This window comes from Coregonus lavaretus (genome assembly GCF_964263955.1).
Source record: "Coregonus lavaretus genome assembly, chromosome: 8".
Taxonomy (NCBI): domain Eukaryota; kingdom Metazoa; phylum Chordata; class Actinopteri; order Salmoniformes; family Salmonidae; genus Coregonus; species Coregonus lavaretus.
The window spans coordinates 11,392,878-11,410,699 of record NC_139995.1 but is presented as its reverse complement, the minus strand read 5'-3'; the positions used below and the strand labels follow the sequence as shown (position 1 = coordinate 11,410,699).

General features: G+C 44.0%; 1 protein-coding gene across 1 annotated transcript in view; it reads right to left on the bottom strand.

The window, feature by feature from the left end:
- The window catches only part of LOC311133720 (sodium-coupled neutral amino acid transporter 3-like), an 80,655-nt gene extending 66,311 nt beyond the window's left edge, over positions 1 to 14,344 (bottom strand). The window contains exon 1 of the mRNA XM_084167260.1: positions 14,090 to 14,344. The gene's annotated coding sequence lies outside the window, so the exon portion shown is untranslated. The remainder of the gene's footprint in view (positions 1 to 14,089) is intronic.
- Between the last annotated feature and the right edge of the window lie 3,478 nt (positions 14,345 to 17,822).

Sequence of the window (17,822 nt, the reverse complement as noted above, 5' to 3'; positions counted from 1 at the left end):
ACAAAAAATGTTAACTCACCCTAACTGTAGACTAGTTGAACGCCAATGCCATGCTCCTCTCTTTCATGTTGGCAAAATGGTCTATGGCTCATACAGTACACTTTTAGTTTTAGTTGACATAGGCTACCTAGCTAAAATGCTTGCTAGCCTAACTTCCTCACATGGGCAACAATGAACCCGCTAAGTTAGCTAGCTAGTTAATGTGAGCCTACTAGGCTACATATTGAACTTCAATCGTCTCAGGCCAGTGGCACAATATTTGAATTTATGGTTAGATCTGATTCGCCGTCATAATCATTGGCCTGTACAGAGAATTAATTCCAAATCCCCATCTCCATCCAAGGAAAGGGCCGGTTTAGCAAGCTAGCTACTGCAGGACATCAACACAAGCAGACCAGAAAAAGACACGTTTTTTCTGAAAATCACTTTTTGTGTAGGAAGTGATTTGATTGGTGTGAAGCCAAATCCAAACTGGCCTCCCTTGGGGGGTGTTTTGCTACACCAGAATAACCCACAGTTGGCTAATTATTTTATAATTTTTTTATCGAGGGAGGCCAAATGCTTGCTGGCATCAATCAATCAAATGCTACGGCGGCAACATGTTATAATATTTTGGTCCAGACAGCATCTGATACATGGGCTATACATACTGAGAGAGAGGGGCGCCGTAGGGGGTTTCCCTCGCTTGGATGATTTCTCCAGTGAGATTCAGCCACTTGAGAATTGACTGAAAATTATGAAAACAAAATATAATTTTTTGGGGTCAAATATTTGGGGAAGCCTGGCTTCCCTTGGCATCCATGAATACATGCCACTGTGTAACTTAATTAATTAACTCAGGAACCACACCTGTATGGAAGCACCTGCTTTCAATATACTTTGTATCCCTCATTTACTCAAGTGTTTCCATTATTTTGGCAGTTACCGGTATATCAGAATTTATAGTACAGCAGCAAAAGAAGGTGAGTGTCTCTGTGAGTCTCCAGTTAGGCTCTTTAAAGCTGCTTTATACCTCTGCATTTTTCTTGTTAGTTTTTCACCATTGAAGATCATGTACTACAGTCCTGTAACGAGAATGATACAGTCATAACTATCAGCATTTCTTCCTTCATGAAAGCTATGGCATTCCATGGCATCGTTTGTAATTTTCTGGGCTGGAAACCTCAACAGGTCATTACAGTACAACTCCAGTCACACAGCAGCAGCTTTACTGTATAGTGACCCTATAAGTGGCTGGAACAATACATTACAAACATCAACAAAGACTGTCCTGTGAGTTGAACTGTATTAATACAGCATGTGACAAGGTCAGGTCTGAAGGAGGCCCATCCAGCCCAGATAGAGAAAGGACTGGGATAAGAATAAACTCCACTTTAACAGAGCTGGATGCTTGGCTCAAACAGAGCTATTCACAGGGCTTTTCACTTCAGACTGACAGGAGAGCACAGCTGGGAAACTTTCCCATCCAGCCTGGTCCCCAGCCACCCACCAATCACATCTTGAATACTGAGCCAGGTCAACCAATCTACTCCAGTGGTCACCAACCGGTCGATCGCGAGGCATTCCTAGTCGATCATCAAACATTTCTGTAAAAAACAACAACAATAAAGCCATTTAGCACCGTTGGCGGTAGGTGCACTTGATTTAGCTGCCCTAGCGCCAGGAAGGCAAAGCGTTCCCATTTTTAACCATTTAATGTGTCTGAAGGTAGAACTCCACATACCCGGCAGGCCCAGAGAGGAAATCAAGTGCACCTATAGGCCTACCGCTGGCCAATCCGATAGCTCAGATCACTGTGTCTGCACAGTTTCCTCGAGCCAGGCTGTAAAAAGAAGCCTTGAGCGCACGGCAAAGTTGATACTGTGAGATTTAAAAACTTTTAAAACCATGACTGGACAGAGACTCAATGAATACAACAAAGACCTGCTGTTAATGTTTAAGTTATTATTCAGCACTGTCAACACTTTGTTCAACAATTTTATAAGCCATAAAATGCGCGTTCTCCCTACTTCCACTGACGCTACAACCAGCACTGCAGCTGCAATGAATGAGTGTAGCAAAGTGTTTCGATAAGCTTACGTTGTTATTATTAGCGGGTTGTGTCTTTTTTAATATCAAGGAATATTTCCCTTTCTCTGGTCATAGGAGTAACAACATAAATTGGTGCATGAGGCAGAAATAATGCAGAGCGACTTGAGTTTCGCCATCAGCTGGAAGACTGTGTCCCCTTTTCTCAGCGGAGGGAGGGAGAGCGGATGGACGGTTAGTCAGCCTAACCGGTGCTCTCTCCCTTCCTCCCTCCCCTCAGACTGACCATCAGATGCAGGTCATCAGTCCAGTAAAATAAAATAAAAAGCAAATTATTACGCTCACTCAGCTGTGCCTCACAAGTAATACAACAAATGATCTATTACCAGTGTGATCATATACCTACAATTTTGAAATAATTCCTAAATTGTCTAAGAAGAACAACATTGGCAGGGCAATTCAAGCATAGCCAATATGCTGTGATAATGTATTGGGCCTATAGCCTACCAACAAGCTCTCACAGTCTCAGGTCAGAATTAGACGTTCATCCATGTTTCTCAAACGTCAAATTTCGAAGTTGTTCCAAACGTCAAATTTCGAAGTGTTTAAGGTTGAGTTTAGGCATTAACTCCGAAATCTTAAGGTTAGGCATTAACTCTGAATGGTTAAGGCAAGGGTTAAGGTTTGGGATAGGCTTAAAACAAAAATCTCAAAAAAAACTTTCTATTGCTGGATTCGAACATGCAACCTTTTGCACCAGAGGCAGATGCTTACACCCATCCACGTCCACAACACTCTAGCAAATCCCAAACCAACTTGAACGTAACATCGCTCACTGTTGCCCCTAGTGGCGTCCTCAGACATGGATGGACTTCTAATACTGACTTGTATCATGGGTGACCTGGCTGAGCCTACGGCACAAACCTCATTGCTACAGAACTGTTTTTAAGAGGTTAATGTTGCATAGGCGTATGTTTTTAAAGTTATGTTTTTTTTTTAAATCTGAGCGGTAGATCTCAGCTTGCTTTTGGACTCAGAAAGTGATCTTGACTCAGAAAAGGTTGGTGACCACTGATCTACTCCAATCCGTCATGCCCTAGCTGGGGGGCATTGACCGTGGGCCTGCTTATCTGCCCTGTTCTCCAGCCTCATGAACCCTGGCCCTGCCCCTCATGGTGCGTAGTAGTGTTTAGATAGAGTCCAAAGTCGAAAGCATCACACCCCAGCTCCTGTCCCGGGAAATCATGCAGGACACTCATGCAGGTCTAGAGTCAAACTCCACAAAAAACAATATGTGCCCCAGCTGGCCAGAAACACTGGTCAGTTTCAACTGAAATCTACTGATCCACACTGAAAAGTACTGAAATGTCATTTCAATAGATTATGTAAGAAATACCTTTCAATGGTCATCTCAGGGGCAGTATATAGGAAGACTTGACACATGGCAGACTGTGTTCAAACTAACCTAAGTGGAGCGTTAGTGTAACACATTAGTGTCAATTACCACATGCATTTCGGGATATGTGCTCAATATCCAGCATGCACTGATTTATGGTCTCTAGGCTACTTGTTGCCTTCTTCATGACAATACCACAGGATGCTAGGGTTGGGCGATATTACGATAGCATCGTCTATTGACGATGATTGACACCGATCGTCGATGGTGACGACATTGTGATGTGACAGACGATGGTTTAGCCTATTTGAACTTGACTGGTGCTACGCAGTAAATAACAGAGTTTCGCAGCGCACAGCAGGGCAGCACACAAGTGGCGCAATTTGCCTATTCCTATTTGTTATAGCCCATTTCAATAAATATGTGATAAAGAACGCAAGAGAGAAATGTAGGCAACAGAGCAAAGAATTCCACCAAAGCAGAGCAAAATGTCCAGTCAGAAAATATTGTTTATTTCTCTCTCTGTCGGATGCAGGGCTTTAAGGCGTCCACATGCTTCCCAGCCGAAACAGTTCAGAACGGTTTGTTCATATATTATGACATTTGTGACGCTTTTGTTAGTTTTGGTCTTCGGCAAGGTTTCTTTCAGTTGCTCGTGTACACAAAAACAATTCTCAAGGCAAGCCGAAGTCGGTAGCCGAAGTCTACGCCCCTTCGTCAGTGTTGGTCAACAGTAGGGATTGTTCAAAGTGTGTGTTGTCATTCAAAGAGAGACTAATCGTTTTCATGCACATTTTTTCGCTTGAGTAATACTGCACCAAACATCTTAGTTAGATGTAGATGTAAAGTTGCGCAACTAAGATATCCTCAGCTAGGCGCCAACCGAACCGAAGCATGCTGTTGCCTTTAGGCTATAGCACCCCCAAAAAAATTTGTTATATATATAATGGACGCTCCTTAACTAGCTTGTGTTTAGCTGTTTAAAAAACCCATAGCCTATATTCCCTTGTCTCCTCATTCGATAGGCTATATGAATATGACGGCTACACTTCATTGTCTTATTCATGGCTTTCTCCCCGATCAAATAATGAATGTAACAGAGTTCGATCTCACAACGTTTATGATCACTATGCTTGATGTAAAGTTACAAGATGACATGGCATCATACCCTGGGTTGTTCTGAACAGAATTAACCAATGTTTGTTGTATTGTGAAGTAAATTTGATGCAGAACACACATCTAAATACACTCCTGACTACATCCTATGCGCAGCAAAATTACAATCTGCTTCTCTTACAGTGTTAGTGAAAGTCTAACACCGTAAAATCATATTTTATAATTTAGCTAGCCATGTTGGCAATAGAACAAGCTTTCAAATTATGCCCACATGACCCAGATTGAGATTTATAATGGACCATTTTTGGATTGCGTAAACAACAACAGTAATTGTGTAAAGGCAGGGATGCAGGTGTGTGTTACAAAGAAAACAACTAGAAGTGTGTTTGCTTTAGTTCCTAAACGGCATAGCTAGGAGAGCTCAAAATAGCACCTTATAGTTTAAATACTTTTCTTTGAGTCATAAAAGTACACTGAAATTACTTAGGAACTGTGCACACTTTGGACAGGTGTGTGGCCACTTGGAAACACCAGTTAAACCTCTCACTCAAACCCTTCTAATTTTTTTGTCTTATGTTTCACCTACACAAAATGTTCCAATAATATTCGTATTATGTTACTGAATGTATCCAGAGTAGTTATATACTGTACCTATAGGCAACAATAGACATTGATTGAGATGAAAGCTATATTAACAAATAAAATTACGACTATTATCCCCCAATGCCTATGGTGGGTTGTCTCATTCAGTGAAGGATTTTACTTCCAAACTCACATATTCAGTAGGCTATGGTGGATTATACACTGATAAAATAGCTTTGTAACACCAAACTAGTGGCAACTGAGCTGCCACCAACGTGAAGGAGACAAAACCTTAAATTTGCTGGAGTATTGAAACACATCATCCTGAGATAGTTTGAAACATTACATGGTGTGTTTTAACACCACTTAATCAACTGTTGTGCAACACCTTGCCAGGGACTGGGAGCACTACAGGAAATCCCTATTTTGGTGTTTTGAGTTCTGTTTAGTTCAGAATTAGATACTTTCACCGTGATATATAGGCCTAAGGCCGAGACAATAAGAAGACACAGTGGCAGAATAAATTCAACCATACCTTTGTTTTATCACAAAACCAGAGAGTCTACAAAGCATATTGCATTTAACAAACAGTTACATGACCTACAGCATGGTCAATCAAGTTAATGTTTCCGACATATTCGGACTACTAAGCAACTATAGACTTACCGCAAATCGCAAAGAAAACAGTAGCTCGCACCACTAGTGTCACGATCGTCGACAGATGAAGCGGACCAAGGCGCAGAGTGATAAGCCTACATTCTTTATTAGTGTACACACGAACCAAAACAATAAACCAAACGATACATGAAGTCCTAGGTTATACACAAAACCTTACGGAACAAGATCCCACAACCTAACATGCCAAAAGGCTGCCTAAGCATGGTCCCCAATCAGAGACAACGAGCTACAGCTATCTCTGATTGGGAACCACCCTGGCCAACATAGATATAAACGATCTCGAACGAAACACATAGAAAACTAAACAATGAAAATCCACACCCTGGCTCAACATTTAAGAGTCCCCAGAGCCAGGGCGTGACAACTAGCACCATTTCAACTTCAACATTTGAACATCATCACATCACCTTTGCTTAGTCTAATACAGTGACAACTAAAATATTCCAAAAAAAATTTAGTCCAATCAACATAAGCTAAATATAATGTGGCTTCCAATAGTACTGATTGTGTGTGTGTGTGTGTGTGTGTGTGTGTGTGTGTGTGTGTGTGTGTGTGTGTGTGTGTGTGTGTGTGTGTGTGTGTGTGTGTGTTTGTGTAGAAAAACATGTTGACTCACCCTACTTGTAGAGAAACGCCAATATCATCCTCCTCTCTTTCATGTTGCCGAAACACTCTATGACTGTCATACAGTACACACTTTTAGTTTTTGTTGTCCTAGGCTACCTGGATAAAATGCTTGCTCACTACCCTAACTTCCTTCCATGGGCAACGATTGGCTAGCTGGTTGACATTAGCCTACATCTAGCTACATATTTAACTTCCATCCTCTCAGGCCAGAGGCACAATGTAGGAATTTATGGTTGGCTCAGAATCGCCGTTATAATCATTAGCCAGTACGGATAATTAATTAAAACCACAAGTCCAAATCCCTATCTCCATCCATTGCTAATTTAGGAAAGGGTCAATTTTAGCTAGCTAGTTAGCCACCAGAGGACAACACAATGAGATGCAACAATTCAAGTATTTTTCTGTCAATGACGTTTGGCTTGATTTGCTGTGATTGGTGTGAAGCCAAATTCAAACTGGCTTCCCTTGACACTTTTTTTTGGTGCACAAGGCCCATTTACATTTGAGCTCACTGAGTTTAGCTCAATGCTGATTGGCTATTATTATTATTTAATTTTTTTAATCAAGGGAGGCCAAATGCTACAGGTAGCAACAATGTCATGCTGTTTTTGACCAGACAGCATCAGATAGATGGGCTACACATACAGAGACAGAGGGGCGCTGTTTCGCTCGCTCTGATGCTTTCTCCAGTGAGACACATTCAGCCTGAATCGAAGGAAAATTATTAAACACAGAGAGACGAAAGATACAGTGCCTTCGGAAGGTATTCAGAACACCTTGACTTTTTCCACATTTTGTTACGTTTCAGCCTTATTCTAAAATTGATTCAATTCATTTTTTTCCTCATCAATCTACACACAATACCCAATAATGACAAAATGAAAACAGGTTTTTTTTATGTTAGCAACTTAATAACAAATAAAAAAACAGAAATACCTTATTTACATAAGAATTCAGACCTTTTGCTATGAGACTCGAAATTGAGCTCAGGTGCATCCTGTTTCCAATGATCATCCTTGAGATGTTTCTACAACTTCATTGGAGTCCACCTGTGGTAAATTCAATTGACTGGACATGATTTGGAAAGGCACACACCTGTCTATATAAGGTCCCACAGTTGACAGTTCATGTCAGAGCAAAAACCAAGCCATGAGGTCGAAGGAATTGTCTTTAGAGTTCTGAGACAAGATTGTGTCAAGGCACAGAACTGGGGAAGGATACCAAAACATTTCTGCAGCATTGAAGGTCTCCAAGAACACAGTGGCCTCCATTATTCTTAAATGGAAGATGTTTGGAGCCACCAAGACTCTTCCTTGAGCTAGCCACCCGGCCAAACTGAGCAATCGGGGGAGAAGGGCCTTGGTCAAGGAGGTGACCATCACCAAGGAGGTGATGGTCACTCTGATAGAGCTCCAGAGTTCCTCTGTGGAGATGGGAGAACCTTCCAGAAGGACAACCATCTCTGCAACACTCCACCAATCAGGCCTTTATGGTAGAGTGGCCAGATGGAAGCCACTCCTCAGTAAAAGGCACATGACAGCCCACTTGGAGTTTGCCAAAAGGCACCTAAAGACTCTCAGACCAAGAGAAACAAGATTGAAACCAAGATTGAACTCTTTGGCCTGAATTCCAAGTGTCACGTCTCTAGGAAACCTGGCACTATCCCTACGGTGAAGCATGGTGGTGGCAGCCTCATGCTGTGGGGATGTTTTTCAATGGCAGGGACTGGGAGACTAGTCAAGATTGAGGGAAAGATGAACGGAGCAAAGTACAGAGAGATCCTTTATCCTTTAGGTTCATCTTCCAACAGGACAACAACCCTAAGCACACAGCCAAGACAACGCAGGAGTGGCTTCAGGACAAGTCTCTGAATGTCCTTGAGTGGCCCAGCCAGAGCCCGGACTTGAAACCGATTGAACATCTCTGGAGAGACCTGAAAATAGCTGTGCAGCAACGCTCCCCATCCAACCTGACAGAGCTTGAGAGGAACTGCAGAGAAAAATGGGAGAAACTCCCCAAATACAGGTGTGCCAAGCTTGTAGCTGTCACGCCCTGACTCATGGGACTCTTGTACGTTGAGTCAGGGTGTGGATATTCTATGTTAATAAACATGTATGCATTTCACGCTGCGCCTCGGTCTGACCCGTCCTTAAACGAACCTGACAGAAGATCCCACCAAATACGGACCAAGCAGCGTGCCCAGGAGCAAACACCCTGGACACAGGTAGGGAACATTTTGGTCTTGGGAGGAGATATTTGCGGGGAAAGGACCCTGGGTGAAGAAGGAAGCCCAGGCAGGAGAGGAGCAACGGCAACACAGAAGGCGCCGGCCGAGGAGGAAGCCCGAGAGGCAGCCCCAATAATTTTTTTGGGGGGGGCTAAAGGAGTGGTCGGGGAGCGAGAGAGAAGAGCCCCGACCACTGCACCCGGTGGGTTTCCAGGTTGAGTCCCTACGACCATGGGAAGAAGAGTGGGAACAGTTTTATACTGAGGAGTCGGAGGATGACGACGATGATGAGTTTCTGTTCCCTAACTCGTGGGGGCTCCCGGAGGAGTCCTCACTGGAGGAGGAGTGCAGAGAGAGAGAGAAGGATCGGATCTGCAGGTTAAGAGAGGAGGCCACCACATTACGGGGGCTGATAGCAAGAATAGAGCGGGAGAGCTCCATTCAAGAGGAGGCACTGCAGGAGGCTCGTAGGGAGAAGGAGGAAGTAGATTCACGGAGAGAGGAGCTGGTTAGGCAACATAAGGAGCGTAGGTTAATAGAGGAACCAAGGTATGCGGAGATACGCACTGTATCGCCAGTGTGCATGCACAGCCCAGTGCGTTCTGTGCCAGCACCCCGCACGTGTCGTGCGAAAGCCCGTTCCTGTTCCTCGCACCAGACCAGTGGTGCGTGTTCCCAGTCCGGCCTGGCCCGTTCCTGCTCCTCGCACCAGACAAGTGGTGCGTGTTCCCGGCCCGGCCCGTTCCTGTTCCTCGCACCAGGCCAGTGGTGCGTGTTCCCAGTCCGGTCCGGCCTGTTCCTGCTCCACGCACCAGGCCAGTGGTGCGTGTTTCCAGTCCGGTACGGCCTGTCCCTGCTCCTCGCACCAAACCAGTGGTGCGTGTCGCCAGTCCGGTACGGCCCGTGCCTGCTCCCCGCACCAAGCCAGTGGTGCGTGTCGCCAGCCCGGTACGCCCCGTACCTGCTCCTCGCACCAAGCCAGTAGTGCGTGTTCCCAGTCCGGCCCGGCCCGTTCCTGCTCCCCGCACCAAGCCAGTGGTGCGTGTTCCCAGTCCGGCCCGGCATGTTCCTGCTCCACGCACCAAGCCAGTGGTGCGTGTCGCTAGCCCGGTACGGCCCGTGCCTGCTCCCCGCACCAAGCCAGTGGTGCGTGTTCCCAGTCCGGCCCGTTCCTGCTCCACGCACCAAGCCAGTGGTGCGTGTTCCCAGTCCGGCCCGGCCCGTACCTGCTCCCCGCACCAAGCCAGGGGTGCGTGTCGCCAGCCCGGTACGACCCGTTCCTGCTCCTCTCACCAGACCTGTGGTGCGTGTCTCCAGTCCGGCCCGGTCTGTTCCTGTTCCTTGCACCAGGCCAGTGGTGCATGTCTGCAGTCCGGCCCGGCCCGTGCCTGCTCCTCGCACCAGACCAGTGGTGCGTGTTCCCAGTCCGGCCCGGCCCATTCCTGCTCCTCGCACCAGACCTGTGGTGCGTGTCTCCAGTCCGGCCCGGCCCGGCCCGTGCCTGCTCCTCGCACCAAGCCAGTGGTGCGTGTGTCCAGTCCTGCACGGCCCGTGCCCGTTCCACCGGTGCCTGGTCCGGCACCGGTCAGCTGCTCCACTCCGGAGCCAGAGCAGTCCGCTCCACCGGTGCCTGGTCCGGCACCGGTCAGCTGCTCCACTCCGGAGCCAGAGCAGTCCGCTCCACCGGTGCCTGATCCAGCTCCGGTCAGCGGCTCCACTCCGGAGCCAGAGCAGTCCGCTCCACCGGGGTCCAGTCCATCTCCGGTCAGCGGATCCACTCCGGAACCAGAGCAGTCCGCTCCACCGGGGTTCAGTCCAGCTCCTGTCAGCAGCTCCACTCCGGAGCCAGAGCAGTACGCTCCACCAGTGCACAGTCCAGCTCCTGTCAGCAGCTCCACTCCGGAGCCAGAGCAGTCCGCTCCACCGGTTCCCGGTTCAGCAGCTCCAGTCTAGACCCAGACGTCAGCCCCTCTCCAGATTCGGGGTCTCCCACACCAGGGCCCAGACAGGGCTTGGTACATTGTGGGAGGAAGGAGAGGGGAAGCAGCGCGCCGAGGTCCAGACCAGAGGCGCAAGAGGGAGGCGGAGAGTATGTGGTCGTCACGCCCGGAGCCGGATCCGCCTCCGAGGCGGAATGCCCACCCGGCCCCTACCCTGTTATGTAAGGTTTGTGCAGTCAGAGTCCGCACCTTTGGGTGGGGGTACTGTCACGCCCTGACTCATGGGACTCTTGTATGTTGAGTCAGGGTCTATGTTAGTATTTCTATGTTACATTCTAGGTGTTGTAGTTCTGTGTTTGGCCGAGTGTGTTTCCCAATCAGAGACAGCTGTCGCTCGTTGTCTCTGATTGGGGATCATACTTAGGCAGCCTGTTTGCAATCAGTAGTTGTGGGATCTTGTTCCGTGTGGTGGCTTGTTTTGTGTTTAGCCTTAGGACTTCATGTTTCGTTGGTTTGTTGTTTTGTCGTGTGTTTATCGGTGTAATAAACATGTACGCCTTTCATGCAGCGTCTTGGTCTGACCCGTCCTTAAACGAACGTGACAGTAGCGTCATACTCGATGCTGTAATCGCTGCCAAAGGTGCTTCAACAAAGTACTGAGTAAAGGGTCTGAATACTTATGTAAATGTGATATTTCCGTTTTTTTATTTTTTATAAATTTGCTAAGCTTTCTAAAAACCTGTTTTTACTTTGTCATTATGGGGTATTGTGTGTAGATTGATGAGGGAAAAAAACAATTTATTCAATTTTAGAATAAGGCTGTAACGTAACAAAATGTGGAAAATGTCAAGGACTGAATACTTTCTGAAGGCACTGTAAATGATTTTATATGTTTTTGGCATCCATGAATACACGCCACTGCTCCTTCTCCATCTCCTCCTGTTCCTAATCCATTTAAATAAAGCATAGAAAAAGGTGGAATTCCACCCAAAAATATTCTCCATAGGCCCTTATCGTCAATCAATATTTAGCTTATAAACTATTTGCTTTTCTTAACCATTTGATTGTAGAAGCGACACAGTCAGATTTCTTTTTAAACATAAATTGTGTTTTGATGCAGACTTTTACACTCACTGAACCCCCAAAAAGTGCTTTCACAAGACTCTTAAAAACAACAATATTCAGATTGAAGAACAACTCTGGATGTTTTAGAGTACTTCTATTCTGTTTTATAACCCTTTCTTTGTATCATAACACATACATTGGGTTTAGATTCAAACACCCTCCAAACACCAGATCTCAGGTTAGGTGTATTACTTTTCATGCTTTCATTACACAATCTTGGTGTTTTGAGTCTTTCTATTTTTACAGTGTACTATTATTTTGTTAATATCAGGGACCATGCTATTTGCATGCACTGTTTTCATCATGGTTATGCTATCCGACAATTAAACTTGAGTCAACACACATGGAGTGCACAAAATATATTGTGAAAGGTGGCTATATCAAATGAAAATGTGAGTGTTATGTAGTCTTCAAATCACAAACAATGAAATTAACTGACAATTGACTCCTTCCAAGAAGGCACATGGTGGTGACATTTGCGCGTCACGGTAAATTAAGATTATCAAAAGAAATACAATAAGGATAAATAGACTAATTAAATCGTATATATGATATTAAGGCATTGTTCATTCATGTGAATAAGGAATGGTTATTTGCAGTGGCGGCTCCTGAACAAATTCTCAGGGAGGGCAATTTTTCTGATGATTTAGGTGACCTACACACATTTTTAAAAAGATATGTCCAGCAACAACATGAAGACAGGGGCAGCATATAAGTCAATACCAGAAGCATTTATTGACTGATCTCAAAAGTGTTGGCTTACAAAAGCAAAATAAGTTATCACAGTAAAAATAATCAAGGGTGTTCTTTCACATTCCTCAACACTGCATAAACAATATGCATTTCCATAAACAAATGAAATATCAGCTGAAAATACAGCATCTTGGTATTTGTTCAGATTGCAGGATCAACAAGAGCTTTTACCACATTTTTTGATATCAGTTTAATCTTACCTTATGGCCTGCACTTGCTTGTGAAGCTGTCGAGGGCACGTTTGATAGAGACAGCATCGATGTCCTTCTTCTGTAGCTTCTGGTACAGAATGTCGACGTGGGGCATGATTTTGTGAAAAAGCCGCAGGAAAAAAATTAAATCTTCATCATGTAGTATCCTCACGTAGCCAGCTGCCTCTCTCAAGGTGTGCTGGTCAAATGAACCCAATGAACCCGTCCGGATGGCTTCAAAACATTATATGAGGTCGTCTCGATTCTCGTAGACAGTGTTCACGACTCTGCTGTTGCTAACCTCATCGTTGTGGCGGCGGACAGCTAGCCTGTATCCCTCATCCAGTTGAGTGGCAATATTCACTCTCCCAAAAGCAGACAATCTCAAACAGCTATATGTGGGTCTTTGACAGCTAATTTTTCTTAATCTTTTCTGAAAGATGGTGCATGTCGGTTACACCAGTCGCTGTCCAAGCGGTGCTGTCTGCTGTGCCGCCTTCAGGGTGGAAGAGTAAGCAGGGGTAGCAAAAAACTGCATTAGCTACATCGCAGCCTGCTAGCCAGGTTTTCCGTTCATACCAATTTTTGGAAAATCCTCGGGTGTAGGACTTCCCCCCTTTAGTAGACACCTGTTGAATTATTAAATTTGGTCTGGGAGGTCCTAATTGTTTCGTTGCCAATTTATCTTCATTTGTTCGCCGACAAAAAGGAACTTCTTTCAAAGACACAATCGAGTTGGACTGAAGCCTAGCCATTTTGATAGTAGTAGTGAATTGATTGAGGCTGCTACCTGGTCTTTTCTTAGTTACGTTCATTCGTGGTTACGTTATGTATGACGAAAGCGCGTAAGTGCAAGCCCACAGACACCCATAGAGAATGTATTGAAAGCTTTGAAATGTGACAAAAATAGATTTTACATGGGAGTCTATGACAGACTTCTGGGCGATTTTCAACCTGACTGAAATCGCCCAAAAAACGGGCGGGGCCATTTGAAGCACGACTTTAGCCTGATTTGACATTTAGTGGCTGGCAGATCAGACGTGAACACTGATAACTGCTGTTGCCGTGATATAATTTTTTATAAATTTATAAAAAAAAAATTTTTTTTTTTTTTTTTTTTTTTTTTATATAATTGATTATAAAAAAAATCCCTTCCTTTTCCCGTTTGGCAGTGCGTCGCCCATATCGCCCTATTGAACAAGCCGTCCCTGGTTATTTGTATTTGTTATTATCTTTACTAATGTATTGACGCTCAATTGGGTTTCTTTCATAAATGCAAATTCTCGAGCTACAGTTTTGAAAATGTAAAAAAAAAAAACATTGAATTAATGATGTTGGCTATTAAATTGTGAAACAATTGATCAAAACTTTCGAACATTTGACAAGTCACTGGAATATGAAACAATGGAATATACTAAAATCTTACCAGTTGAGTCGAGTGCCACGCTGGTTTCGAATGATTACCGCGATTAATGAGACATTGTACACCTGTACTCTATCTCAACACTTTCCTCTTCTCTTTCTTGACTCCTCCGTCTCTTCTCTATATAAGCTCTTCGATAATCGCGCGCACTCAATTATCTCTCGTAGTAGCCTAACAGAAAATTGTCGATTGAGATATTAACGGCATTTGTAAATGGTCTACTGTATAGCTGAGCCGTGGGGCTCGTTTAAGTTCCGCCTCCTTCCCTAGATCCTATTCGTTCATGGTTCCCACTCTATGCGCGCCGTGAGAAAATTATACGCACGGTGGACTACGGAAAACTGGCTCTCATTTCGCTCATAACTTCACCTTCATGTCCTGAGTTTTTATTGCCTGTAAAACAAACACACATACACACACACACAAACATACATCCACATACACACAATTTTACACTCACCATTTGCTGCTACTCTGTTCTTTACTGTACTCTTATTATTATCTATCCCCATCTATCCCCATGCCTAGTCACTTTACCCTGCTTTCATGTAGGCCACATATCTCAATTACCTGGTACCCCTGCACATTGATCTGGTACTGGTACTCCCTGTAGGCTAGCTCCATACTTAGTTGACTCCTTTTGTGTTACCATTTTTGGTAACACTTTCTTTTAAGGGATCTTTATTACAGTGTAATTACATGTGTAATTACACAGTAGCAAGTATTGTAGTTAACAGTAACAACTCATAGATACAATGTAATAACAACATGTGCCTGGTAGTATTGCAGTATGTAATTACAGAAGTGTAACAAAAAATGCTTGTTACCATGCGTATTACAAATGGGCAGGTTTCCACTAAATTCACCAACTTAGTGTTTTGTGTCTGCTCAGCTTGCATCCGATTTGTATTTGTATTTGTATTTATTAGGGATCCCCATTAACTGCTGCCTCTTCTTGGGGTCCAAACATATTAAAGCACTTATATTACATATAAAACAAAAGATAAAACAGTACATCATATCAGTGGTTCCCAACCTGGGGTCCGCGCCCCCCTTAGGGGGGCGCCAGAGTTCACAGGAGGGGCATGTGATCTCATTTGCTTTGAGGTAACATGCATAAAATGTTCCACTATAATTTAATTGTAAAATTAATACATTTTAAAATGTTATTAAAGACCATATGCTTGCAATGCCAAGGCCAATCTAAAAATAATAATAATGGCAGAGAAATTTAAAGCGGTAATTCCCTGGAAAAAATTGTGCACGTCAATGACCCGCGCTCAATCAGTTTCAGCTAGCAGCTCGTTTTTCCTGCAGTCAGAGCATCACTATTTTATGAATAAAACAACATGTCTAAGAAACGTAAAAGTGCTGATGACTCATCATCAAAAAAGAAAGTAAGGCTATATCTGGAGAGTTATCTTAACTTCGGTTTTATTGAAGGACAGGACTCAGCCAGAATGTATCAAAATGCAACGACACCAGGAAACAAAACACCAGGAGACTATTGGTGAAGGTCAGGATTTTTTTGAGAGGAAGAAGCAGTTGGCACTATCAAAAAGATCCACAGACATCAGAAAAGCATTTGAAAGAGCAGGCAGTGATTTAAACAGAGCCACGGAGGCATCATTTGAGTGCTCGCTATTAATTGCCAAGGCTCAAAAGCCGCACAATATTGGAGAGCAGCTAATCAAACCCGCCTGCCTGAAAATTGTAGAGAGGTTGTGTGGCCCACAGGTGGTGGATAAAGTGAGAACCGTCCCACTCTCTGACAACACTGTCAAAGACAGAAATTATCAAATGGCTGGAGATTGTCAATACCAGCTGCACGAGAAGCTTAGGAATGTTCCCTTTGCCATTCAGTTGGATGAAACAACAACAGTGTCAGACGAATCCGTGCTCATCGTTTATGTGCAATATATTGACGGTGATGACTTGAAACAAGACATTCTTATGTCTACCAATCTAGCCACAACAACAACAGGCCAAGATATTTTTATAGCTATGGACTCAGATCTCTCGTCCAACAATCTGCCCTACGATAATATTGTTGCATGCTGCACTGATGGGCAAAAACAAGGGATTTAACAGCCTATTGAAGGAAAAAGCCACGGGGTGCACAATTTTCCACTGCATGCTACATCGCCAAGCATTGACCAGTAAAAAACTTTCGGAAGACCTTAGTAACACCCTGGCAACTGTTGTTAAAGCTGTCAACTTTATTAAGGCTCGCCCTACTAACAAGAGACTGTTTGCCCAGCTGTGTGAACATGAAGCGCATTAAACACTGCTGTTTCACACAGAGGTAATAGCTGGTTGTCACGTGGACAAGTGCTTGTGTATTTTATGGAACTGCAGGAAAAAATAAAGGAATTCTTGCAAGATCACAATCGACCACTGTGCGAACAGCTGACTGATGCGTTTTGGATCAAAACGGCATACCTAGCGGATACATTCACTATCTACAATGAGACAAACAAGCTAATGCAGGGTCCTGAATCAAACGTCATGCAGTGCAAAGACTCTCTCAACGCTTTTGTGCGGAAACTGGAGTACAGAGTTGGAAAAATGTCAAAAGGGGAGCTACAACAATTTCCACGGCTGATGAAACAGTCTGGTGGCACTGTGCCTGCGTCTTTACGCACTGAGTTTACCAGGCACATGAACATGCTTCAGCAGGAAATTAAATCCTGTTTTGCCGATGTTGACGAATACTTATCAAAGGAATTGTGGGTGATGGACCCTTATATTTGCAGTCTCGAGGAGGTGGAATACCTCGGCTGTGAAGATGAGCTTGCTGACCTTGAAGCTATGTCAAATAAATATTTCCACGAGAATGGATAAAAAAAAATTGGATTGTCAAAGGACACGCTGTTGCACCCAGACTGGCCAAACACGCAGCTACAAGGGTTATTCTACCATTCAGCACTACGTACCTGTCTGAGATGGCCTTCAGTGCGCTTTTAACAATAAAAACAAAAGCCCGTAACAGGCTCGATGTCAACCAGGACTTTAGGCTGGCTGTCACTAGCATCACACCTGACAGCCCATCCCTGGTCAGAGGTATGCAGGCCCAAGGTGGCCATTAGTTTTTTAAGGAAGGAACAAGTTATTGATTGTAACGTACTGTTTGTTATTGTTACTTATTTTTATTTTTATAACACATACATTATAGCTGTGTCAAAACCAGTGTTCACATGATGTGCATGTGTGTATGCAACAAACTGCCCCGTTTCAGTTAATTGGTCTGAGGGAGATCTAGGACAGAGCTATATAGGTGCTGTTAAGACCTTATTACGCTGATAATGAATCATTATTATTATTTTGGTAACTATGTGTGTGTATAGGCCTACAGTTGATTATACACAAAGATAACCAGGGCAAACCAAAGAGAAAATGAAAGAAAAACTATAATTGATGTACATTTTTGCCAATAAAGATTTGGAATGAATCACTTTATTATAAAAAAATGTATTTTGGGGGGGCTCAGCTTTTCTTGGGGGGGGGTCAGCTTTTCTTAGATACAAGTGGGGGGGGCTCCAAGGAAAAAAGGTTGGGAACCACTGCATCATATAACATTATTACACCACTACATATCCACAATACAAAATGTTTAATTCCACCATACAATGATATCACAATGTGTGCATATGCGTGTGTCTGTACCTTTGTGTGTGTCTCTTCACAGTCCCCGCTGTTCCATAAGGTGTATTTTTACCTTTAAAAAGAAAAAATC